The sequence below is a fragment of the Bos indicus genome, chromosome 7 (assembly GCF_029378745.1).
Source record: "Bos indicus isolate NIAB-ARS_2022 breed Sahiwal x Tharparkar chromosome 7, NIAB-ARS_B.indTharparkar_mat_pri_1.0, whole genome shotgun sequence".
Taxonomy (NCBI): Eukaryota; Metazoa; Chordata; class Mammalia; order Artiodactyla; family Bovidae; genus Bos; species Bos indicus.
Genome location: NC_091766.1, coordinates 31,469,628 through 31,493,867, shown reverse-complemented (window position 1 = coordinate 31,493,867; position 24,240 = coordinate 31,469,628). Strand labels below are relative to the sequence as shown.

Here is a 24,240-nt window from a genome sequence, read left to right as displayed (position 1 = left end):
CATTTGAAAGGCTCTCTATAAGAGCCAAGAGAAATGTATCCTTGATTTATTCGAATACAGGTTCTAGTAAATGGCATATCTACAGTCAGCCAAATTTGTATTTCATACCTGGAGCCTGGATTTGGCTCAGCCTCATTTTGCCAGTGAAAACAGTGAGGCTCCTTCGTCCCTCTGAGCCACTAAATAGAGATTTTAGGAATGGAGTGAAATTGAATCTTAAATTTAAAGATTTGGTGATTAATTGGAGGTTCAGGGGAAGTCTTGTTTTTGTTCCTTCAGACACACTGTGTTCATTGAACCAAGAGGAAAATAATATTTTCAACAAAGCCAAAAAAGCAAGTTTGATTACGAAACTGGAAGCCTTAAGGAAATATATATTTTTTTTCTTTTTGGTATTTGAATTTCAGATTCTCGTCAAATGTGAGTCGTAGTCAGTCTGCTTAGTAGTAAATCAGAATGTCACCACTTGACCTTGGCAGAGTTACCTGGTAATGAGGATGAAAGGTGTATGGAACAATTTGTGTCTGAGTCACCAAGTTTTCCTTCAACAGGACAAATGTGTCATCTGTTTTGTCACAGCTGGTCTTGAGCAATAGAAGCTGCAGTGGCCATAGAGAGGAATGGGAAGGACACCAGCCTGCAGGTCAGAAGGTGACATGCATGCATAAGTGTACTTCTGTAAATGCACAGACGCTCTGAAAGAATCCACAAGAAACTGTAACAGAGGCTGCTGCTGCGGTAGGTCCTGAAGTGGGAACCTGGTGAGTCAGGGTGGGGAAAAAATATTTTGTGTGTGTATACCCTTTCTTAAATTTAAAAATTTTATATATATGCATATCTATATACCCCTTTAAGAAAATGAATAATAGTGTCCAAAGACAGAGTGAGGAAGAATACATATGAATGTGTGTGTTTGACTCTTCATTAAATTAGGTGGATCATTTTCTCCCTCCAGACCTTAGAAGCCTCTTTTCTAAACTGAAGTGGGCTAGAGTTTAGATAGTTAGATAGCATCACAGATTCAATGGACATGAACTTGGCTCTGGGAGATAGTGAGGGACAGGGAGGCCTGGCATGCTGCAGTCCATGGGGTCACAAAGAGTTGGGTTAGGGTTAGTGACACACCTTAGCGACAGAACAATAAAAAGAGTTTAGACTAGAGACATAGCTAATATTTGTTAAATCAGGGACTCCACAATTATAGAAAATAAACATCTTCATCTGATTCTGACAGTGGAGAGAGATAACATATGTAGTTAATAATAGCAATATGAATCAAAAGCCATATCTTGCTAACCATGAAGTTCAAAATTCAGTGGTTATATACTGAGCAGCTGCTCTGAGAAGGAGCACTCAGGAAGTAAGAGGGGAAGGGAGAAATTGCTTCTTATTGGGTGGACGCTGTGGGGGACTAGAGGGCAAAATATCTAGTAGCCCAAAGGGCAGTACAAAACAGCATGTTCATGGGCATAATGGCCTAAGACCATGGTCACCTAACTGCAATTATGACTTCACAAGAGCCTCTGTCTGTCCTTTCTTTATCTAGGAGCAAACTATGGTGTGTCTGCCTTTGACCAGCCCAGTTGATGGTGTCTTATAGGTTTCCTGTAACTGGGCTCTATACTCATCCCTCAGGGTCTTTGCTTGCCCACGCTTCAGACATCTCCTAGCTTTATTCTCGCCCACTCTAATTCCATTACAGCTTTCACCAGTGAAGACTCAGCTCACGTCTCTGGCCCTGCACTTTCTTTAGCTGGTTTTTGAATGGCAGAAGTGATTTCACCCTTAGTCATGTAAGACTGAATGTCTGCCACCTAACTTGGGCCAGAGCATGTGGAAAAGAGCCTAAGCTTCAAAGCCCGTCAGGGCAGACTTACATTCACATTTTAAAGGTGTCCTCACTTGGCCATAGAAATATGACTCAGCTGCTTAAAATCTCCATGCCTGCTGCTTCATTTGTAATGTAATCCCTTAGTTATGCACCATGAATCTGGAAAGATCCGTTAACACAGGCTCTTCTGGATAAAAGCACCCTTATTTGAACACGTGGAGAATCTAGAGCACAAGCCTCAACCTTGGCACTAGAAACTTTTTGAACCAGATCATTCTTCGCTGTGGAGGGCTGTTGTATGTTGTAGGATTTTTAGCAGCATCCCTAGCCTGTACCCACTAGATGCTGGTAGCAGTGCCCCAAATCCATATGTGACAACCAATAAGCAACTAGACATTGCCAAATGTAGTGTCTCTGGGGGTGGACATTTAGTAATCACCACAAGTTGAACACTACTGATTCAGAGGATTATCTTCCTATCAAGTTTCATTTTGGTTTGTACAGAGTCAGACTAGGGTGGGTGTCTGAACAATACTGTCTTTTTCTGACGTTCCCTTCTTTGTGTCTTCAATCCAGCTTCATTAGGCAGCTCTCTAGGGCAGTGGGGACTTGGTTGCCTCAAGAGTTCACTTAAGGCTTTCAGAATTCAGGGAGAGCCTTGACAAGGCAAACAAACTTGGTCTTGCTGATATTGACCAACTCTTAGGTAAAGCTTCCACATGTTTTTACTGTAACCAAGTTTCTATCTTGGTGAAGCTCAGCAGGAAAGCAGGGAATAAGGACAGACAGAAAATTCCAAGAGTCATCTCTCCTCTTTCTTTCATTCTTTCTTTCTAGGATTCAGAATACAGTGCTTCCTGCCAACCAGCTGCCATCTCTCTCCCCACTCAATCAGACTGGTGACCAACAGCATCCACATCAAAATCTATAGGCTGTGACTTAGGTTTTGGACTCTGCTTGGATTGATTATAGTCATCAGGTCTTGAAGTCAGTCTGAGGAATTTGTACTCTCAATGGGATGATTGAGAGAGGAGAACATTTCTATGGTGGGAGGGTAACAGTGTTAAGTGCATCAAAGTCATTGTGGGCGATGGGAACCAAGGAACCCTTCTAGACGAGTTGATCAAGATGGCACTCATGATGTTCTAAGATGATGCTCCAGTGAGAAAAGAGGGTAGGAACCAGACGATAGGCTAGAGAAAGTGTTTAAAATGAAAGGAGATATGAGGAGAATGGGGGCAGTGGCTTAGACTCATCTTTATCAAGAAGAAGGTAGGTGCCCACAACATAGATTGGTTTCTTTTAATTAATTTATTTTAATAGGAGGATAATTACTTTACAATATTGTGATGGTTTCTTGCCATACATCAACATGAATCAGCCACAGGTATACATTTGTCCCCCCGCCGATCCTGAACCCCTCTCCCACCTCTCTCCCCATCTTACCCCTCTAGGTTGTCCCAGAGCACCAGCTTTGGGTGCCCTGCTTCATGCATCAAACTCGCACTGGTCATCTGTTTTACATGTGGTAATGTATACATTTCATTGCTATTCTCTCAATGTTTTTAAGACAGAGGATACCTGAGACTTTGACAGTGGAGGGTAAGAAGCCAGAAGAACAAAAGAAATTAGATGTTGTAGAAAGGAGACACCAACCAGGGGAGCAAAATTTCAGAGAAGAAACATGCATCCCCTGGAGACCTGTGGAAAGAATTAGAGGGAATCCCCTTATAATTTACTGTTTTCAATTAAGAGGCTAAAATGCCCTTCATAAAATACACATGAAAAGGTAAAGTATTAGACTGTTATCAGCTGGGAACACTCTAATTTAAACCAGCTTTAGAAATCTGTGGGTAATACACTAATGATTAAATATTTATTAAACATTTATCATTCACATGCCCTAAGGATTTGGACTTCTGCCAGTTCTCTGGAAAGGCAAACTTATTTCAAAATGTTTACACTATATTACATAGAAAACTTTGACTATTAATCTGGACTTAACATCTTGTAACTTCTTGTCATCTTCAGCCAAACTGGTCACTGTTATCTCTCATAACAAAAAAGGTGTGTGCCCAGTTTAGTGGGCTAATGTTGACTGAGTGCCTGCAATTCACAAGTACTGTGTTTCAGACCTGGCTTGGTGGCTGTTGGGAAGAAGGTGGAGTAGCAGGGTGGGGAGCTGAGCCAGGACGCCTGGAGGGCCAGAGCTGTGATGACTCCTCCAGACTCACAGCTAGAATCTCAGGCCCTTGAAACAAGGAGGTTTTACAGCACAGTATATACAAAATATTTTATTATTGGTAGAGTACTAGATATCAGTACTGAAGAAATATCCTCTGTCCTTAGGAAAGGGGATCAAAAGAAAGAAACCCTTCTCTTTGGCCTGCCAGTGTTTTCACTGTGTCAGAGATAAAGCAGGGGAGTCCTTTGACTAATTTTTTTATTGGAGTCTGAGTTTCAATCTGTGGCCCATAAACAAATAACTTAATGTCCTCAGCTTAGATGCCTCATCAGTTTAAAATAGACCAATAATATCTTCTTGCCTGCAGACAGTTGGCTGCGCTGGATGCTATTTTAAAGCCCACTTGAGCTCTAAGAGTTCTATTTCTATGATAAAGCCACTCAGATGCATAGAAAATATAGTGTGTTTATTGCCCCTTTTCAAAAAGTCCATTTTTCTCTTGAACACAGTTAGGGACAATTTACTGTGCTTTTTAGTTCTGGTAATTTAGGAAGGGTTTCCATGGTTTCTGTGGTCTCCTGGTCAGTTTTTCTGTGCATCAGCTTGACGATAGATTATCTGAGGCCAACATTGTCAGCTCTTTGGATGAATGTCTCCCAGGCATGTATTCCCCCAAGGGGCAGTAAAAATTGGCTTGGAGGGTGATGTAATCTTAGATAATATGTTGGTTTGTAGGCCACCAAAGGGCTGCAATACATAATCAGATATAAGGCATATCTATGGTATTAAAATTTGATGGTGATGAAATCCAGGAGAATTAGGAAAAAAAAATATAAAAATACTTGGAAAGTGAAAGTGTTAGTCGCTCAGTTGTGTCCGACTCTTTACAACCCCATGGACTGTAGCCCGCCAGGCTCCTCTGTCCATGGAACTCTCCAGGCAAGAATACTGGAGTGGGTAGCCATTCCCTTCTCTGGGGAATCTTTCCAACCCAGTGATCGAACCCAGGTCTCCCACATTGTGGCAGATTCTTTACCATCTGAGCCACCAGGAAAGCCAAAAATACTTGGAGGGGGAGCAATAATAATAATAAATTTTAAAAGTGTTGAGAAATACTGCCCTGGGCAAAGAGTCCTGAGGGAGGGTAGGGTTATAAGATCTGTTGGGTTAGGATCCCATCACATACAACACATTTTTTTATTTTTTTAAAAGTTTTTGAAGTCTGTATTTAAAGTCTATCTTCCCCCTTTCTTTCTAATCTCCTACAGGACAAATTTTGCAATGGTTTAAATTTAGACATTTTCAAATTTACTTTACATAAAGACTTTTCTTGTGACAAAAGCCACATCTTGAAAAACGACTGTCTCTTTTGAGGTCGGACTGTTCTGTCTGGCAGTCTAGCAGAGAGGCTGTGCAGGAGGCAGAGGAAGGAGAGTTGCTGAGTAAGAGAAAGACACATGTTTCGATCCCAGATTTGCTTTGGGTTAGCCTTGCAATTAGGGGAAAGCCCAGGAAAGCCCTGGAAGCCCAGTTTCCTCATCTGTTTAAAAAAAAAAAAAGGCTGCTAATGCTTCCTGCTGCAGCATTCTTGAAGGTTTTGAGACAACTGATGGGTGGTTTGGTGCTGGCCGTTTCTGAGTTAGGCAGTAAGGCAAGGGGCAGAAGAAGACAGTAACTGGCAAGAAGAGGACATGATGCCCAGTTTACCTATTTTGTGAAACTTCACAAACATCCTGTTTGAGTTCTTTCTGCTGCTGTTATAAAAAAAAATTTTTCTTCCACACAGCATGTGGCCCCTGCCCAATTTAAATAAACTCAAAAGGACTATTAGTAACTTTCAGAGTTAAGATTTGGGCTTTGCATCAATCAAGAGACATCAGGACAGTCAGAGATACCAGCAAGGAACAGCGTTTCTCTTGGTCTATAAAATCACGGTGATTTATCCTTTTAATGAAAAAAAAAAAAGGGGGGGTGGGGAGCTTGCTGAGGCACAACAGCTGTGGTTTTATGAGGGGAAAGTAATCCAGAATTCCTTTTGGGGGGTCTGTTGCCACAAGGGGTCAGTTCTGGATTATTGGTGTAGGCTGGCATCATCCTACAGCGACACAAACTTGACTGTACATCCAATAGCTTGAAATAACTTGCAGTTGTTTTAGGCGAGGAAAGCTCAAGCAGTACCAGACTTGACTAGCTCCGTTTAAGTAAGGGCTTCAGTATTATTGATCTGAGGTCGACTTGAATGTCTGGAGCGGGAACAGGAGAAGGCTAACACCATTATTTTTAAGCTTGCACTGGTTTCTGGTTGCCCACTTAGCACATGTGAGCAGTTTAACTGTCGCCATGAATCAAGGGCTTCCCCCACTCCCAAGGTTATAAATAGAGATGGATAAATATTTTGGATCCATCAGCCTCCAAGTATTCTTCAGATGTTTTGGGTTCAACCAAACAGAATACATTGTGCTGAGCACATTCTCCCTTGATTTTTTGAGGATTGTGTATGATTTATGGGAAATGGAATCCATATGTTTCTGCTTCATTTACACTTAAATCATCAAAAGATTGTGTTGTAAAGCTGTGTGATGTCCAAGATAGCTTTTGAGCTTGATTTTTTAAAAAATAAGCTGCTTCAGAGTTTTTGTTCCTTTAAAAGTTAGAGAGGGAGAAGAGAAAGAGAGATACCTAGGAAGGCCTATTTAGCCAAGATTAAATAAATTTGAACACCAGGAAGTTCAATTTAAGCTGAAACTACAAACCGAAGAATTTCAAGTGGGTCCAGAACTGGGGAAAATACAAAGGTTCCTCTTCTCTCACTTTCCAAAGCGTCTCCAACGAATGCAGAAAAGCAGCTGGCCACTCAGCAGCCGCGCTAAGGGAAGGGAGGGCTGTGACTGCACTGTCAGTGACCCAGCTAACTCATGTGCCCACTGCCCCAAGAGCTGTTGTTCTCGGGCCTCCTGAGAGCAGTCCCTCCCGTCCAGATAAAGAACTCTTTGCCCTATTTTAGCATGGAAATATCTGCTCTCCTGGTGTTTTCCCGGGGTTGTCCTGTCCCACGCCAGCATTTCCTGTTTGTTCTTCTGCCATCTGGCTCAAATAGCTGGCCACTGGACTGAATACTGTGTGTGCACTTGGGGTGGTGTTTACTTATTGGGCTAAATGAGAAATATCTCATTTAGCTCACAATAGGGCCAAGAAGGCATGCAGTTTGTATAAAGTACAAAATATGTTAACTAGGGACCTGCAAGTTTGTAAGAAGCCAAATGTAAGACTAAGTTTTCTTTCCCCATCTCAATATTTAGTCACTGTCATAGCAGCTGTTTAGTTATTTTAGGTATGCTTTATCATCTACGTATGGTCTCTTTTGAACGGTTTTGGGAGAAAAGCATCCAAATTAGAACTATCTTATGTGATAGTATAATTGAAATATCTTTAAATCTCTGTTGAGGACACATCTGCTCATCTCTAGAGCATTATCTAGTGTTAGAATATGGAACTTCATTATCCAGTGAGGTCTTTAGACTGTGTGGTCTGAAGTTATTTCAACAGAATTAGTAGTCCTGTGAATTACCTGTATATCCCAATTCAGTTATCTGGGGGTGAAGGATAGGATTTTGGAATCTAGAAGATTAGAATTTTCTCGCTAATTCCTAGCCCTAAGGAATATTTAATAAAATGTTTCTTAAGGTCATCATCCAGTGATAACTGCTGTTAACATTTTTGTATATGTTCTTTAAGCACATGTATGTGGACATGTGTGCATACACACATACACAGAGTTTAATGAGATCATATTTATTCTGCTTTGTAGTTTCTCTTTTTCATTTAGAAACATATTATGGACTTCTTCCTAAGTTAGTAAACTGTTTGACCTTATGAGTTTTTAATATTTACAGAATTAGAAAATAATTTCTTAGAATTGTACCATGATTAGCCTAATATCTCAGAGTATTTTTAAATGTAGGGTTTTAAAAAATATTTTAGAGACATTTTTTAAATGTTGACCTTAGTTTTTAGCAATGGTTTCTATATCTTAAGACACATTAGAAAATAATTATCTTCTATCTCTTGCATTTTTGTTATATTTCACACCAATACATCCTTTGAGAACCATGGAGAATATCCATTTCCTTTTAGAAGAGGTCAAGGTCTCCTATTTTTAAACATTCTAGAAAAGATCAATAGAATAATCAGTATTTTTTTTTCTTCTTTAGGAAAAAAGAAGTGTTTCTCCATTCCATTGCCAAGAATGGCTTAAATCAATCTGCATCCCTTTTTGTGATGCTTAGTCCACTGGTAAAACTCCCAGAGTCAACTTCAAAGAAAGCTGAGGTCCATACCTATTTTGCCATCCGTTTCTGAGTTTCTTCTCCCCTTGTTTTGGAGTTTCCAATCTGTTACTACAGAACTCAGTCCTGTTCGTTTTGTTGACAGGTTGCCAGGATACATCCAGGCGACAAAGGCAGGGGTTCCTGCTCCTGGCAGCCAGCCTCACCTCCTAAAAGAACTCCTGCAAGAGGGGATGTGAATTCTGGAGCTCCCAGCTGTTCTACTCCTGTTTCCACCAGCTACCCCACCAAGGGATTCAGCAAGCCATGACAAAAGCCGAAATAGAAAAATAAAGAACGAGTATTACAAGGTGAGGCTCCCAGAAGGTGTGTTCTTTCTCTGTTGTCTGGTAGCTAATCAGTCTCAAGTCTTATCTTTCAACTAGCAATAATGACCTTAATCTCTTCCACTTCCTTCTCACCACTATGTAGGGATACTTGCTTGCTATAGAAAAGGAATCCAAAGAAAAGTAATCCATTCTTGAGTTAAAAAAATAACCCTCAAGTACTATTAAACAAATGAACAAATACGGTTTTACTTCACTGGATGATTTTGGCAATAATGTGAACTATGAATTAAATGTTTTAATTACTAAAAGAATCAAATTCCACTTAAGGGGTCGATATTTAAAATTTTCTTCAAAGAAAAGTCGATAAAATACATTTTTAACATTTATCAGAATTATATAGCCCAGAAAGTTTCCTCACAGGCCTTCCAGTCAATCCCCCTTCCATAGGCAACCACACTTCTCATTTCTATTACTATGAGAATAATTTGGCTGTTCATGAGTTCTATATGAGTAGAATCATTCAGTGTATATTCTTGTATCTGACTTCATTGGCTCAGAAGAATGTTTCTGAGACGGTTCCTGTTGCTATGTATATAAGCAGTTCAATTCCTTGTATAGATGAGTATTATAGCATTATAGAATTATTATACAGCTGTTTATCGATTTTCTTATTAATTGATATTTGGTTTGTTTCCAGGTTGGGGCTCCTATAACTAAAGCTGCTCTAAACATTCTCGCACAAGTCTTTTGGTGGACATGTGTTTTCATTTATCTTGGGTTCAAACCTAGGACTAAAATTGATGGATGATAGGGTAGATGTATGCTTAACTTTATAAGGAATATGAAATGATATGGCACTGTGGTTATAATTTATATTTCCTTCATGACTAAAAATTAGTTAAGCATTTTTTACACGAGCTTGTTAGAGACTTGTATCTCTCTTTTGTTAACTATCTATTCATATTTCTTATCCCGTTTAAATGTTTCTTCTTTTTATATCATCTTCATTGATATATAATTCACATACAATAAAATACACTCATTTTAAGTACACAGTTTAATGAGTTTTGAAGAGTGATTTTATCCATTTTATCACCAATGATACAATATAAGAACATGTCCATTAACCTTTGTAGTTCATTCTCTGCCCACCCAGCCACTAAGTAATCACTGATCTACTTTCTGTCACCTACAGATTAGCATTACCTGTTTAGAATTTTATATAAATGAAATAATTCATACATTCTCTTTTGCATATGATCTTTTATTTGGCATAATATTTTTGAAAGAGATCTATGTCATTGTATGTGATTTGTTTATTTGTATTGTGGAGTAATATTCTGTTATATGAATGCATCATAGATGATTTATCCATTCACCTGTTAACCTGTGTTTATGTCATTTGTAATTATTTAGGAATAGAATGTCCATGTTATCAGCTAGATATAGATTTGACTTTATGAGAAACTGCCCAAAGGTTCTACAGAATGGTTGTAATATTTCATACTCCTATCAGGCATATATGAGAGTTTCTGTTTTTTTCACATCCTAACACTTGGTATTGACAATTTAAAGTTTTTTAGCCATTCTAATAACAGGAAAATGCAAATTAATTTTTTTAGTTTAATTTACTATTATTTGTAGCTTCCCTGTTGGCTCAGACAGTAAAGTGTCTGCCTGCAATGTGGGAGACCAGGGTTCCATCCCTGGGTTGGGAAGATCTCCTAGAGAAGGAAATGGCAACCCACTCCAGTACGCTTGCCTGGAGAATCCCACGGATGGAGGAGCCTGGTAGGCTACAGTCCATGGGGTCACAAAGAGTCGGACACGACTGAGCGACTTCACTTTCTTTCACTATTATTTCATGAGCTTATTGATATTTTATACATTTTCTTGTTGTTGTGAATAGTCTATTCAAAGCTCTTGCCTGTCTTGGGCAACCCATGTTGGGTTGCTTGCCAGATATGTGTCAAATACATGCATTGCAAAAAATTCTTCCCAGTCTGTGGCTTATCTTTTAGTTTTCTTAATGATATTTTTTAAAGGATAGATGTTTCTAATTTACATGAAGTACAATTTTAAATTCTTTTATGTTTAGTGCCATTTGGTTTCTTTGTCTAAGAAATCTTTGCAAATATTGAGATCATAAAGTATTTTCCTATACTTTCTTCTAGAAGCTTTATAGTTTTAGTTTTTATATGTAGTTCTGTGATTCACCTTGAGTTAGTTTCTGCATTTGGTGACAGTAGATGGTTGATACTAATTTTTCTGCCACATGAATCCAGTTGTTCCACCATTATTTGTTTAAAAGATTTTCCTCTCTTTATTGAATTATCTTGGCATCTTTGTCAATATGAATTGACCACATATGTGAATCGACCATTTATTTCTAGACTCTATTCCATTACATCAATCTAAACAAAACTTGATAGGATTATAGTTGCACTGATGTCTTTATTGGCATCATTAATTTTTAATAAGCCAGTTATCTTGGCTTGTGTGTATGAAAAGTGTTCATCGCTCAGTCGCGTCCAACTTCAAAACAGATATACACGTTGAGTGCTTCCATGACTGTTTGCCAGTGGAACCATGCATAAGAGTTTAAATCAGATTGGGCATTCTGTCTCTTATGTTTTCCAAATCTCCTCCTAGACAGTAATCTGATCTTAAGCTATTCTGTGGTAAGCAAAAACCAAAAATATATGGTTATAAATTTAATCAAGAATGATAATCCCAGTAAAAGGGATGCATTTTTCAAACCCATTTGTACAAAATGTGGCTTGAACTTAATTTTCATTCATTCATTCATTCAATAATTTATTGTCTACTGTTTTTCAGACACTGGTCTAAACAAGGAAAGAGGGGAGAAAAATATTTGTTCATAATTTCTACAAGGAAACAATACTTATAATCTCTACTCTCTTGCCTATTTAACAGCGTATACCTCACAATTATAGAGAAAAAAACCTATGCCTGATAAAATAAACATTGGATAGAATGTTTTTACGCATTCCTATGAATTTACAGAAAATTATCAGCACTCAGAAGTTTACTAAAGAAAAATACTTCCTCAGGCTTTTCAAGTTTGCTATCCCTGTCATAAAACATCCATTTCTTTTAAGCCCGAGAATGTAAACTATCCCTTCTATCCATTTGAATTTTCCAACCTGTTTTGGAAGTTGAATCTTATATATTATTTCTAAGAGAAATTTGTTCAGAAACTGGACTTTAATATGACCATTTCTTCTCTGGATTTATATAATTTAAATGAATATTATTTTATTCTAATATTATTATTTTAAAAAATTTCCCCAAACTCCCTGGTGAATAAAACATTTTTAGGCATTTTGCAGTTCAAGAGATAAGTCGTAAGTGGTGAAGAATGTGAGCAATTCCAGAGCACCCTTCCTGAGGCAGCAGAGGAGATTCCTGTGGAGTCTTAAAGCCGTAGACAAACTTTTTCTAAATTACAGCATACAAGTACAGCAGAATGCACACACGGTGTTGGGGGCAACAGGAAGGGAAATGTAAAGGAGGCACATTGTTAGCAGGTTAAAAGTGACAACAACGCAAATAGAATGTCCAGAGTCAGTGCAGCCAAACATTTATTTCAGAGAATTCTAAAAGGAGGCCTATGGAGTTCTCGCAAACAAAACTTGTTAGGATTGTGGTTGCACCGAGTGCTATTTTGTACATTCACATTGATGAATAATTGGATGTTTCACTGTTAAAATGGAGTGTTCTCGTTTGTGTGCTCTAATTCAGAGGTTAGGAAACTTTTCCTATAAATGGCCATATAATAAATAATTTAGGCCTCGTAGTCTGTCTGCTCTGCAGTGGTAAGACAAAAACAATCAAGACAAATACACCAATGAACAAGCATGGCTCTGTGCCAGTAAAACCTTATTTACAAAAAAAAAAAAAAAAGATGGACAGCTGGCCAGGTTTGACCAGGGAACCCTAGACTGTCGACCCTTGTTCTAATCTTCAAGGAATTCTAATGAAATACTTTGCAAAATTGTATATTGACATATAAAGAACCATGGCCTTGAAACTATTCTTCCTCTGAGTGCCCGGTACTATAGGGCTATGTTCAAAGAAAATATGACTTCCAAGGAGAATTAAGCTTTGAAAGTCATCTGCATTCAGAATGCATGTGGTCAAAAGAAACAATATACAAATTAAATCAGTTAAGGAAAACCTAACTTTGTTTCTCCTTCAGTTTTCTTCCTAGTCCTACAGCACCTAATACATGTGTCTACCTAGTCATAAAGCCACCTCTGATGTGCTTGTCTAGCTCTGTTCTTGGGAGGAGCTTCATGCCATAGATGCAGGTAGCTCATTTTTTGTTGAACAGTCTTTACCATGGGGTATAGGGCTTGGTTCAGTACACAGTCCTTGGCTGGATTCTCATTTCTATTGGATTTGGTATATAGGTAATCCAGCCTCAAGATCCTTGGGCAGTTGGGTCCAGGACTGCCTACTGAAACCAAAATCTGTGGATCCTCAAGTCTCTTATACAAAATGGTATCAGATCAGATCAGATCAGATCAGTTGCTCAGTCATGTCCGACTCTTTGCAACCCCATGAATCACAGCACACCAGGCCTCCCTGTCCATCACCAACTCCCGGAGTTCACTCAGACTCATGTCCATCGAGTCAGTGATGCCATCCAGGCATCTCATCCTCTGTCGTCCCCTTCTCCTCTTGCCCACAATCCCTCCCAGCATCAGAGTCTTTTCCAGTGAGTCAACTCTTCACATGAGGTGGCCAAAGTACTGGAGTTTCAGCTTTAGCATCATTCCTTCCAAAGAAATCCCAGGGCTGATCTCCTTTAGAATGGACTGGTTGGATCTCCTTGCAGTCCAAGGACTTTCAAGAGTCTTCTCCAACACCACAGTTCAAAAGCATCAATTCTTCGGTGCTCAGCTTTCTTCACAGTCCAACTCTCACATCCATACATGACCACAGGAAAACCATAGCCTTGACTAGATGAACCTTTGTTGGCAAAGTAATGTCTCTGCTTTAGAATATGCTATCTAGGTTGGTCATAACTTTCCTTCCAAGGAGTAAGAGTCTTAATTTCATGGCTGCAGTCACCATCTGCAGTGATTTTGGAGCCCAAAAAAATAAAGTCTGACACTGTTTCCACTGTTTCCCCATCTATTTCCCATGAAGTGGTGGGACTGGGTGCCATGATCTTCGTTTCCTGAATGTTGAGCTTTAAGCCAACTTTTTCACTCTCCTCTTTCACCTTCATCAAGAGGCTTTTTAGTTCCTCTTCACTTTCTGCCATAAGGGTGGTGTCATCTGCATATCTGAGGTTATTGATATTTCTCCCGGCAATCTTGATTCCAGCTTGTGTTTCTTCCAGTCCAGCGTTTCTCATGATGTACTCTGCATATAAGTTAAATAAGCAGGATGACAATGTACAGCCTTGACGTACTCCCTTTCCTATTTGGAACCAGTCTGTTGTTTCATGTCCAGTTCTAAATGTTGCTTCCTGACCTGCATAAAAATTTCTCAAGAGGCAGATCAGGTAGTCTGGTATTCCCATGTCTTGAAGAATTTTCCACAGTTTATTGTGGTCCACACTGTCAAAGGCTTTGGCATAGTCAGTAAAGCAGAAATAGATGTTTTTCTGGAACTCTCTTGCTTTTTCCATGATCCAGTGGATGTTGGCAATTTGATCTCTGGTTCCTCTGCCTTTTCTAAAACCAGCTTGAACATCAGGAAGTTCACGGTTCACATATTGCTTAAGCCTGGCTTGGAAAATTTTAAGCATTACTTTACTAGCGTGTGAGATGAGTGCAATTGTGCGGTAGTTTGAGCATTCTTTGGCATTGCCTTTCTTTGGGATTGGAATGAAAACTGACCTTCTCCAGTCCTGTGCCACTGCTGAGTTTTCCAGTTTGCTGGCATATTGAGTGCAGCACTTTCACAGCATCATCTTTCAGGACCTGGAACAGCTCAACTGGAATTCCATCACCTCCACTAGCTTTGTTTGTAGTGATGCTTTCTAAGACCCACTTCACATTCCAGGATGTCTGGCTCTAGGTCAGTGATCACACCATCGTGATTATCTGGGTCATGAAGATCTTTTTTGTACAGTTCTTCTGTGTATTCTTGCCACAAAATGGTATAGTATTTACATATGACCTACACTCATCCTCCAGTATACTTTTAAATCCTCTCTGGATTGCTTGTAATACCTAATACAACGTAAATGCTGTGTAAATAGTTGCCAGTGTATGGCAAATTCGAGTTATGTTTTTCTAGAACTTTCTGGACTTTTAAAAAATATTTTTGATCTGATGTTGGTTGATTCTGCAGATGCAAAACCTGAAGATACAAGTGACTGACTATAGTTACACTTGGAAGTCCAGAATGATAATTCCTTTAAAAAGCTATTGAAATATAGGTGATTTACAACATTGTGCTAGTTTCAGGTGTACAACTCAATTATACATGTATTCCTTCTTTTATTGTTCCTTTACCCTTATAGGGTATCACAGAATATTGAGTAGAGTTCCCTGTGCTATACAGGTGATCCTTGTTGGTTATATATTTTATATATAGTATATTAACCCAAAGCTCCTGATTTATTCCTCCCCCCATCCTCACATTTCCCCTATGGTAACCATAAGTTTGTTTTCAAAATCTGTGACACTATTTTATAAATAAGTTCATTTGTATCATTTTTAAAAATTAGATTCCACATATGAATGATATCATATGGTATTTGTCCCTTTTTGTCTGTCACTTAGTATTACACTCTCTAGGTTCATTCATGTTCCTGCAAATGGCATTGTTTCATTCTTTTTTATGACTGAATAATATGCCTTTGTATATATGTATCATATCTTCTTTATCCATTTATGTATCACATCTTCGTTATCCATTCATCTGTTGATAGACATTTATTAATAGAGTGTTTGCATGTCTTGGCTATTGTTAATAGTGCTGCTATGAACACTGGGGTGCATGTATTTTTTCGAAGCGTTGCTTTCTGCAGATGTATACCCAGGAGTGGGATTGACGAATCATATGGTGGTTCTGGTTTTAGATTTTAAAAAACCTCCATGCTGTTCTCCATAGTTGTTGTACCAGTTTACATTCCCATCAGCAAAGTATGTGGGTTCCCTCCACACCCTCTCCAGCATTTATTGTTTGTAGACTTTTTGATGATAGCCATTCTGATCAGTGTGAGGTGATAGCTCATTGCAGTTTTAACTTGCATTTCTCCTATAATTAGTAATGCTGAGCATCTTTTCATGTGCTTTTCTGGCCACCTGTATGTCTTCTTTAGAGAAATTTCTATTTAGATTGGCCCTTTTTTGATTAGTTTGTTTGTTTTATTAACATTGAGCTGCATAAGCTATTTGTATATTTTGGAGATTAATCCCTTGTCATTCGCTTTCTTTGCAAATATTTTCTCCCGTTATGTTTGTTGTCTTTTCATTTTGTTTATGGTTTCTTTTGCTGTACAAAAGCTTTTAAGTTTCATTAGGCCTCATTTGTTTACTTTTTTTAAAATTTTCGTTACTCTAGGAGTTAGATTCAAAAAGATTTCTGCAAAATACTAATCCCTTGAGTTAGTATTATTGGGAAGATTAAACAAGGGTTAGATGCTCAGATATCCCTAATACTTGAGAAAACACCACAAAAGTAGTTTTTAATCCTTTTTCTACAAAAGTCCTTTTCTGTTTTTATTCTTCTGTTTAATTAATGGGCTTGATTTTTGTTTTCAAAATCTGTTTAAAATCAAGCTAATCTTACTCGGCTCATTCAACATGCAGCAGTTTTTTGTTAGTGCCCGCAATGTGCTTGGCACTGGACTAGTTGCTTGGGATGTGACTATGCGGAGAGCAAATAAGACCCTAATGTTCACAGAGGTTACGTTCAAGTAAAGGAAACCAATACTGCACATGTAAACAGACAAACAATGATAATATATGCTGTAAGAGCTGGGAAGAAAATAAATAGCTCTGTCATAAGTGTGCACATAACTGTGAGAGTGGTGGTGGCGTGGTACACACGTACATGAGTGTGTTCACGTGTCTGTATGGTGCGCATACACGGGTATGTTCATGTGTATGTGCGTGTGTGCACATGCGTCTGTGTAGGTGCATGAGTGTCTATGTGCCCTTGTGTGTTTCTCTGTGTGTGTGTGTGTGTGTGTTTTAGGAAGAGACAAAGAAATTACCTGAGAAAGAGTAATCAGGAAGGGTCTGTCTGTTGGAGTTGACATTTCAACAGAGATCTGGAAAATAAAATAAGAAAGCTACCCAAAGTGCTGGGGGAAGATTCTAGGCAGTAGCAAGAGCATGTGCAAAGCTCCTTTTCCGTCTCTCCCCTAACCTGGAGCAAGAATGAGTGGTTTATTTGAGGAACCGAGAGGTAAACAAGGATGCAGCACAGCACAGACGGGAGAGAGTTAAGGGAGCCCAGAGCAGAGGCTTAGGGAGGCACCAGTTATAGAAGTTCCAGCGTTTGGCCTTTATTTTGAGAACAGTGCCACAACCGTAGTACGTTTAGTCGGGGGAGGTTGAGGATTTGTTTTAGAACTTTAGTAGAGGACTATGTCTGCTCTGAAAGAGAAGGATTAGACAGTAGGAGTAATTTTTCTCCTGCTGTGCCTAAAAGAGCATGTGGACAACAAGGCCCATCCCTTTACCTGCAAGGCAGTAAACTTAAGAGAGTGCGCAAAACATCCAAATGGGATAAACTGGCTACATTAGAGACAGATGTGAAGAATGTTTGTATGTGAATTAATATAGTATCATGAGGTTATCCAGCATCACTAGAAGAATGGAGACAGGAGTGAAAGAATAGGGAAAGGAGAGACACTAACACACACAAAAGCTGAGGACAGGAGAGGAGAAAGTAAGCAGAAAGAAAATATAAGGTGACTGGTGTAAAGTGAGATGTTTACTTTCCTGTGGAATCATTCAAAGGCACTTACATGGGGATAAAAAATGCTAAATCTATTTTTAGAGTATCCGTGCCTAATTGTTCAGTCGTGTCCAACTCTTTGCGACCTTGTGGACTATAGCCCTCAAGGCTCCTCTATCCAGGCAAGAATATTGGAGTAAGTTGCCATGCCCTCCTCCAGGGGATCTTCCCGACCCAGGGACTGAACCCAGGTCTCACACATTGCAGATGAATATTTAGAGTGTCTACTAGTTCCTTTTACCTTTTTTCTTGTTCTCCTCTCCCAACCCCACATCTCCCGTACAAGCCCACAAGAAGATCAAGAAGTTAGTTGTAGAGCTGGGGCAAAGGAAGGTTTCCTCATGATCATTTCCCCTGCCTTCACCACTAAGTAGGACCTCTCCCAGGTCAAAAGATGTGGTCAAAGGTTATTTCAGTAAAATTACTGTGAAATGTACAAAGTGAAAGTAGTGAGGATTGGAAATAGAAGAAATCCATGGTTGGAGAAAGACTCAGAATTCAATGTTTAGCCAACTGTTGTTCTTATTAGTATCATCTGACCTAGTTACAATCCAGCATATCATTACCAATTACATGCTACATGGACTGGAATCCTGGCATGGATTCGTTGTCAAATGAAGATTATGACAAGGGTTATCAGTCTGTTCTCTTGACCTAGAAGGGATATGGAGGAAAATGTATAGAGGGGGATGTGTGTATGTGTGTGTGACCAGTTAGAAGAGAGTGTTCAGTGTAGTTATGATAAATAGAGCTAATAAGATTCCAGCCTCTTGCCAAGTGTATATATTCACTGAAAGGATGGAAATACATACATTTAGTTTGTGAAAAATTATTTATATTGTAGGTCTTTGCAAAATGTGTAGTAAGAAATTAGTTTTTACATTATTTGAATCACTTTGTGGCATTTCCTCTCAAAAATACCAAATGATTGTGCAATATTAAAATAATGATAAATCTTGGACTGCTCTATCTGTTCAGTTCCAAGTGAACCATAGTATATATGAAACACATGACATTTCAGTCAGCAAAAATTAAGACCACATTTTCCTCTTCAGTTAGCCTCTTTCCTATGTCGAATACTGTGTCAAGTGGAGTTTAATTATTTTAGCTGTTGGGGTGTTTATGAGTAACAAAAAGTTTCCAAATAAACTTTTCAACAGAGACTCCCAGGAAAAGCTTACTGGTAAGTAGCACAAGAATACTGTTCTAGCTGTAATTTCTGAAATGGACACTATCCGTTGTGTGTCTAAATAAAATAGGTAATGTTGTGATTCACCAACAGTTTAATAACTTTTAGTGTTAGTCTTAATTTTGTGACTGGAATTTTATAATTAATCAATAGAGAAAAATCTGTAGCCTGAAATTGTGTCATCCTTCCACATGGTATTTACGAAACAGATTTAAAATCTATACATTTTCAAATACTGATTTCATAACGTCTTGAGATATTTCAGCCTATTTAATCTTCCCATATAATTGTGGTATTATAAGATTCAAAAAATCAGAAAAGTGAAAAACTATGAACAAACAGCTACAACACTTAAGTGGAAGCTTCAGGAGGCTACAGGGAGAAAAGAACAATGAACAGAAAAAGTAAAAACCAAGAAATTTATAAAGCCCACTGAAAGCAAATGAGGACTAAGTGCATCTCATCTGTACGTTTCCACCCTAGGGTCCAGAATAATGAAATAATTCTCAAGATATGGAGGAAGGAAAAGCCTGTTTAGTCACCATAGGAGTGAATTGCTATATATGTCTTTGAGTGGAGTGGCCTTTGCTGATGAGACTTCTGGGCCTCAAAGGGCAGGAAAGATAAAAGAGGAGAATGAAAGGAAGATGTTCATGATGACTCTTGTTAGTGTCCCGTGGACCTTGACTGATGGCAGTCTCTAATAAGTTGCCCTGGAGGTTGGGTTAACCACCAACCTTCACAGAAAAACCACATAGGAAAAAGAGCTCTGCTAGACCCTAGGCATGGTCCATCTGTCCTATACGAAGATAGTATTTAGAATCATATAATGCAAATAATTTCATCGTAATAGTGTAGTAGTTGCATCCATGAAGGAAAGGCCAAGACTATCACTGAAGCCTTGGTATTATTGAGAATCTGATTGCTTTTTTCAAAAAATCCTTCTTACTTAAGTAAAAAGTTATGCCTCTGTTTCTTTAAGTGATTAGAATAGGAGTCTTTTTATTAAAAGTGATACACAAACCTTTTTTTCTTTTTCTTTAATTGATTTTTAATTGGAGGATAATTGCTTTACAAGGTTGTGTTGGTTTCTGCTGTACAACAATGTGAATCAGCCATAAGTATACATATATCCCCACCTACCTTGAACCTCCCTCCCACCTCCACCCCATCCCACCCCTTTAGGTTGTCACAGAGCACCAGACTGCACTTCTTGTGTTATATAGCAACTTCCCACTAGCTATCGATTTTACATGTGGTAATGTATATATTTCATTGCTGCTCTCAGTTCTTCCCACCTTCTTCTTCCCTCACTGTATCCACAAGTCAGTTCTCTCTGTCTGCATCTCTATTCCTGCCCTGCAAATAGGTTCATCAGTACCATCTTTCTAGATGCCGTATTCTTAGTCGCTCAGTCATGTCTGACTCTTTGTGACCCCATGGACTGTAATCTAGGAGAAGGCAATGGCACCCCACTCCAGTACTCTTGCCTGGAAAATCCCATGGATGGAGGAGCCTGGTGGGCTACAGTCCATGGGGTCGCGAAGAGTCGGACACGACTGAGCGACTTCACTTTCACTTTCCACTTTCATGCATTGGAGAAGGAAATGGCAACCCACTCCAGTGTTCTTGCCTGGAGAATCCCAGGGACGGGGGAGCCTGGTGGGCTGCCGTCTATGGGGTCGCACAGAGTCGGGCACGACTGACGCGACTTAGCAGCAGCAGCAGGACTGTAGTCTGCCAGGCTTCTCTGTCCATGGGGATTCTCCAAGCAAGAATACTGGAGTGGGTTGCCATGCCTTCCTCCAGGGGATCTTTACAACCCATGGATTGAACCCAGGTCTCCCTCATTGCAGGCTGATTCTTTACCATCTGAGCCACCAGGTAAGTCCCTAGACTCTCTATATATGTGTTAATATACAATATTTGTTTATCTTTTTATGACTTATAATATTTCACTTTGTATAACAGGCTGTAGATTTGCCCACCTCAGTTCAACTGACTCAGATTCACAACACACAATCCTAACAGGTATATAGATGAAGTAAATGTATTGTAGTAGTCTGTTAGTTAACTCATAGATGGAAGGGTTGGATTATTTGGAAATATGTCTAACTGTGGTTGTGGTAATGGGAACTCAAAAATTATATCACAAAATATCTGTTCTAGGCTCTTCTGCCAGAGGCAGCATTCTGGGCTGAATGAATTATTAAATAAATCCAACTCCACCCAGGCCTTCTTAGGGAACTCAAGTGTACTTAGACAGGGCATTTATTATAAGGTTACATGTTCATGGAAACACAGGGGACTCAAACAACCAGACCTCACAAAGGGCAAGAACTACCTGTTCCAGAGAAATTCCTAGCCAAAGAGTTGAGTGGATTCTGTTCTCCAGGCCAAACACCAAAATAATTAGTAAGTAATTTTTATAAAAGCTTCAGAATTATAGAGGAAAGTCAAAAGAGTTTCTCAACTAAGTTCTTTTTTATTTATGCTGATTATTCAGCATTAACAGTCAGATATTATCCCCTTTGGCTTTTCAGCCCTATCAGTTCAGTTGAGTTCAGTCACTCAGTTGTGTCCGACTCTGCGACCCCATGAACCACAGCACACCAGGCCTCCCTGACCATCACCAACTGCCAGAGTCTACCCAAACCCATGTCCATTGAGTTGGTGATGCCATCCAACCATCTCATCCTCTGTTGTCCCCTTCTCCTCCTGCCCTCAATCTTTCCCAGCATCAGGGTCTTTTCAAATGAGTCAGCTCTTCGCATCAGGTGGCCAAAGTGTTGGAGTTTCAGCTTCAACATCAGTCCTTCCAATGAACACCCAGGACTGATCTCCTTTAGGATGGAGTGGTCGGATCTCCTTGCAGTCCAAGGGACTCTCAAGAGTTTTCTCCAACACCACAGTTCAGAAGCATCAATTCTTCGGCGCTCAGCTTTCTTCACAGTCCAACTCTCACATCCATACATGACTACTGGAAAAACCACAGCCTTGACTAGACGGACCTTTGTTGACAAAGTAATGTCTCTGCTTTTTAATATGCTGTCATATTAAAAAGTTATTGGAAAGTTATTGGTCATAACTTTCCTTCCAAGGAGTAAGCATCTTTTAATTTCATGGCTACAATCACCTTTCAGCCCTATACTATGCCTCTATTCAGCCCTATAGTAGGCCTCTTTCTGAATAGAACTAAAGCCCCAGCCTGTTTTCCTTTTTAGGAGAGATGAAGAAAGAGCCCTATCCATAGTCAAACTCTGCAACCCTGACCTGGTCACTACTTTCCCACTTGTGAGGTGGCCTGCTTTCTCTTTATACTTTAGTCATATCTGAACATAATCTCTCGTTTCTTCTTTGGGACATTGTGACAGAGGTTTCTTCCATTCTCCAATAGAATTATAAAGTTCCAGGAGTGCACATATTTTCCAGACATACTGCAAGACATAAAGACGAAAGAATATCGTGCGTCTTCTGCACCCAGGTAGCAGTGGCAGCCCTCGTGGCTGCTCACCTGAGTGCTCCATCATTAGCCGATTCCCATGCTCTACCCTGTTTCATCCACAGTCATTCCATCTCCTTCTTTTCTGTCTTTTTCTTCTTTATTTTAATCTTTAAAAATTGAAATGTAGTTGATTTACAGTTGTATTACAATAGTTGTGTTAGTTTCAGGTGTGCAGCAAGGTGATTCGTGTGTGTGTGTGTGTGTATTAATACATACACATATTCTTTTTCAGATACTTTCCATTATAGGTTATTATAAGATATTGAATATAGTTTCCTATCCCATACAATATATCCTTATTGTTTATTTTATATAGAGTAGTATGTATCTGTTAATCCCAGATTCCTACTTTATCTGCCACTCCCCTCCCCCATTTTCCCTTTGGTAACCATAATTTTGTTTTCTATATCTGTGGATCTCTTTCTGTTTTGTGAATAGTTTCATTTGTATCATTTTTAAAGATTCCATATGTAAGTTATATCATATGATATTTGTCTTTACCTGACTTACTTTGTATAATAATCTCTAGGTCCATCCATGTTGCTATAAATGACATTATTTCATTTTTTATGACTGAGTAATATTCCATTGTATATATATTCCACAGCTTCTTCATCTATTCATCTGTCCATGGACATTTAGGTTGCTTGCTATTGTAAATATTGCTTCTGTGAACATTGGGGTGCATATATCTTTTCATATTAGAGTTTTCTCTGGGAATATGCTCGGGAATGGTATTGCAGGATCATTCATGTTTGTGTGATAAGGCGCTTCAATCACATCCAACTCTTTACAACCCTCTGGACCATAGGTCATCAGGCTCCTCTGTCCATGGGATTCTCTAGGCAAGAATACTGGAGGGGGTTGCCATTGCCTTCTCCAGGGGATCTTTCTGACCCAAGGATAGAATCCATGTCTCCTGCATTGGCAGGATCTATAAAGGCAGATTCTTTACCACTGGTGCCACCTGGGAAGCCCATTGCAGGATCATATGTAACTCTATTTTTATTTGGTTAGAGATCCTCCATACTGTTCTCCACAGTCGATGTACTAGTTTACATCCCTACCAACAGTGTAGGAAGGTTCCCCTTTCTCTACATGCTCTTCAGCTTTTATTATTTATAGTCTTTTTGATGATGGCCATTCTTACTGGTGTGAGGTGCTATCTCACTGTAGATTTGATTTACATTTCTCTAGTAATTAGTGATGGAGAAGACAGTGGCACCCCACTGCAATACTCTTGCCTGGAAAACCCCATGGACGGAGGAGCCTAGAAGGCTGCAGTCCATGGGGTCACTGAGGGTCGGACACAACTGAGCGACTTCACTTTCACTTTTCACTTTCATGCATTGGAGAATGAAATGGCAACCCACTCCAGTGTTCTTGCCTGGAGAATCCCAGGGATGGGGGAGCCTGGTGGGCTGCCATCTCTGGGGTCGCACAGAGTCAGACACAACTGAAGCGACTTAACAGCAGCAGAGAAATATTTAGCTCTTCTACATATTCTGTCTTCTTAAGCATAATTTACTTTCTGTGATGTTTCATGCTTCTGTTCTCCAACTTCACAACTCTTTCTTATTTTCTTTTCTGCTTTAGCAGCCATTGCTGTTATCCTTCCCAAGAGACTAAGTGTGATTAAATCAGTTCATCCGTTCATGTCCAGCCATGTCATAGACTACTGCTGATGAGCCTATGATGGATAGGTTTGTCCAGTGCCCAAGCTCTGATACAATCAGCTTGGGGATTGGGAGTTGAATAATATGCTACCGAACGTGACCACCCAGGGCCATTGGTCCAGAGGAGAAGGGGCAGGTTTCTTTAGCAGGGGCTATCAGTATGACAAGCACCATAATTGAAATATTTCATACTGCTTTGATCTGATAACTTTAGAAAATGTAGTGATGTTTCTCAAAATTTTTCAGTATTTTTTTCCTTTTCAGGACTACATGTTGGAGTGTCT

General features: G+C 39.3%; 1 protein-coding gene across 2 annotated transcripts in view; it reads left to right on the top strand.

Moving 5' to 3' along the window:
• The first annotated feature begins 700 nt into the window (after window positions 1-700).
• LOC109561862 (zinc finger protein 474) overlaps window positions 701-24,240 on the top strand; it is a 70,671-nt gene continuing 47,131 nt past the window's right edge. Inside the window, exons 1-2 of one of the 2 annotated variants that reach the window (XM_019964654.2) lie at window positions 701-761; window positions 8,448-8,652. The gene's annotated coding sequence lies outside the window, so the exon portion shown is untranslated. Of the gene's footprint in view, window positions 762-2,726; window positions 3,104-8,447; window positions 8,653-24,240 lie in introns of those variants that run through there. The other variant, XM_070793264.1, reaches the window with a different exon arrangement.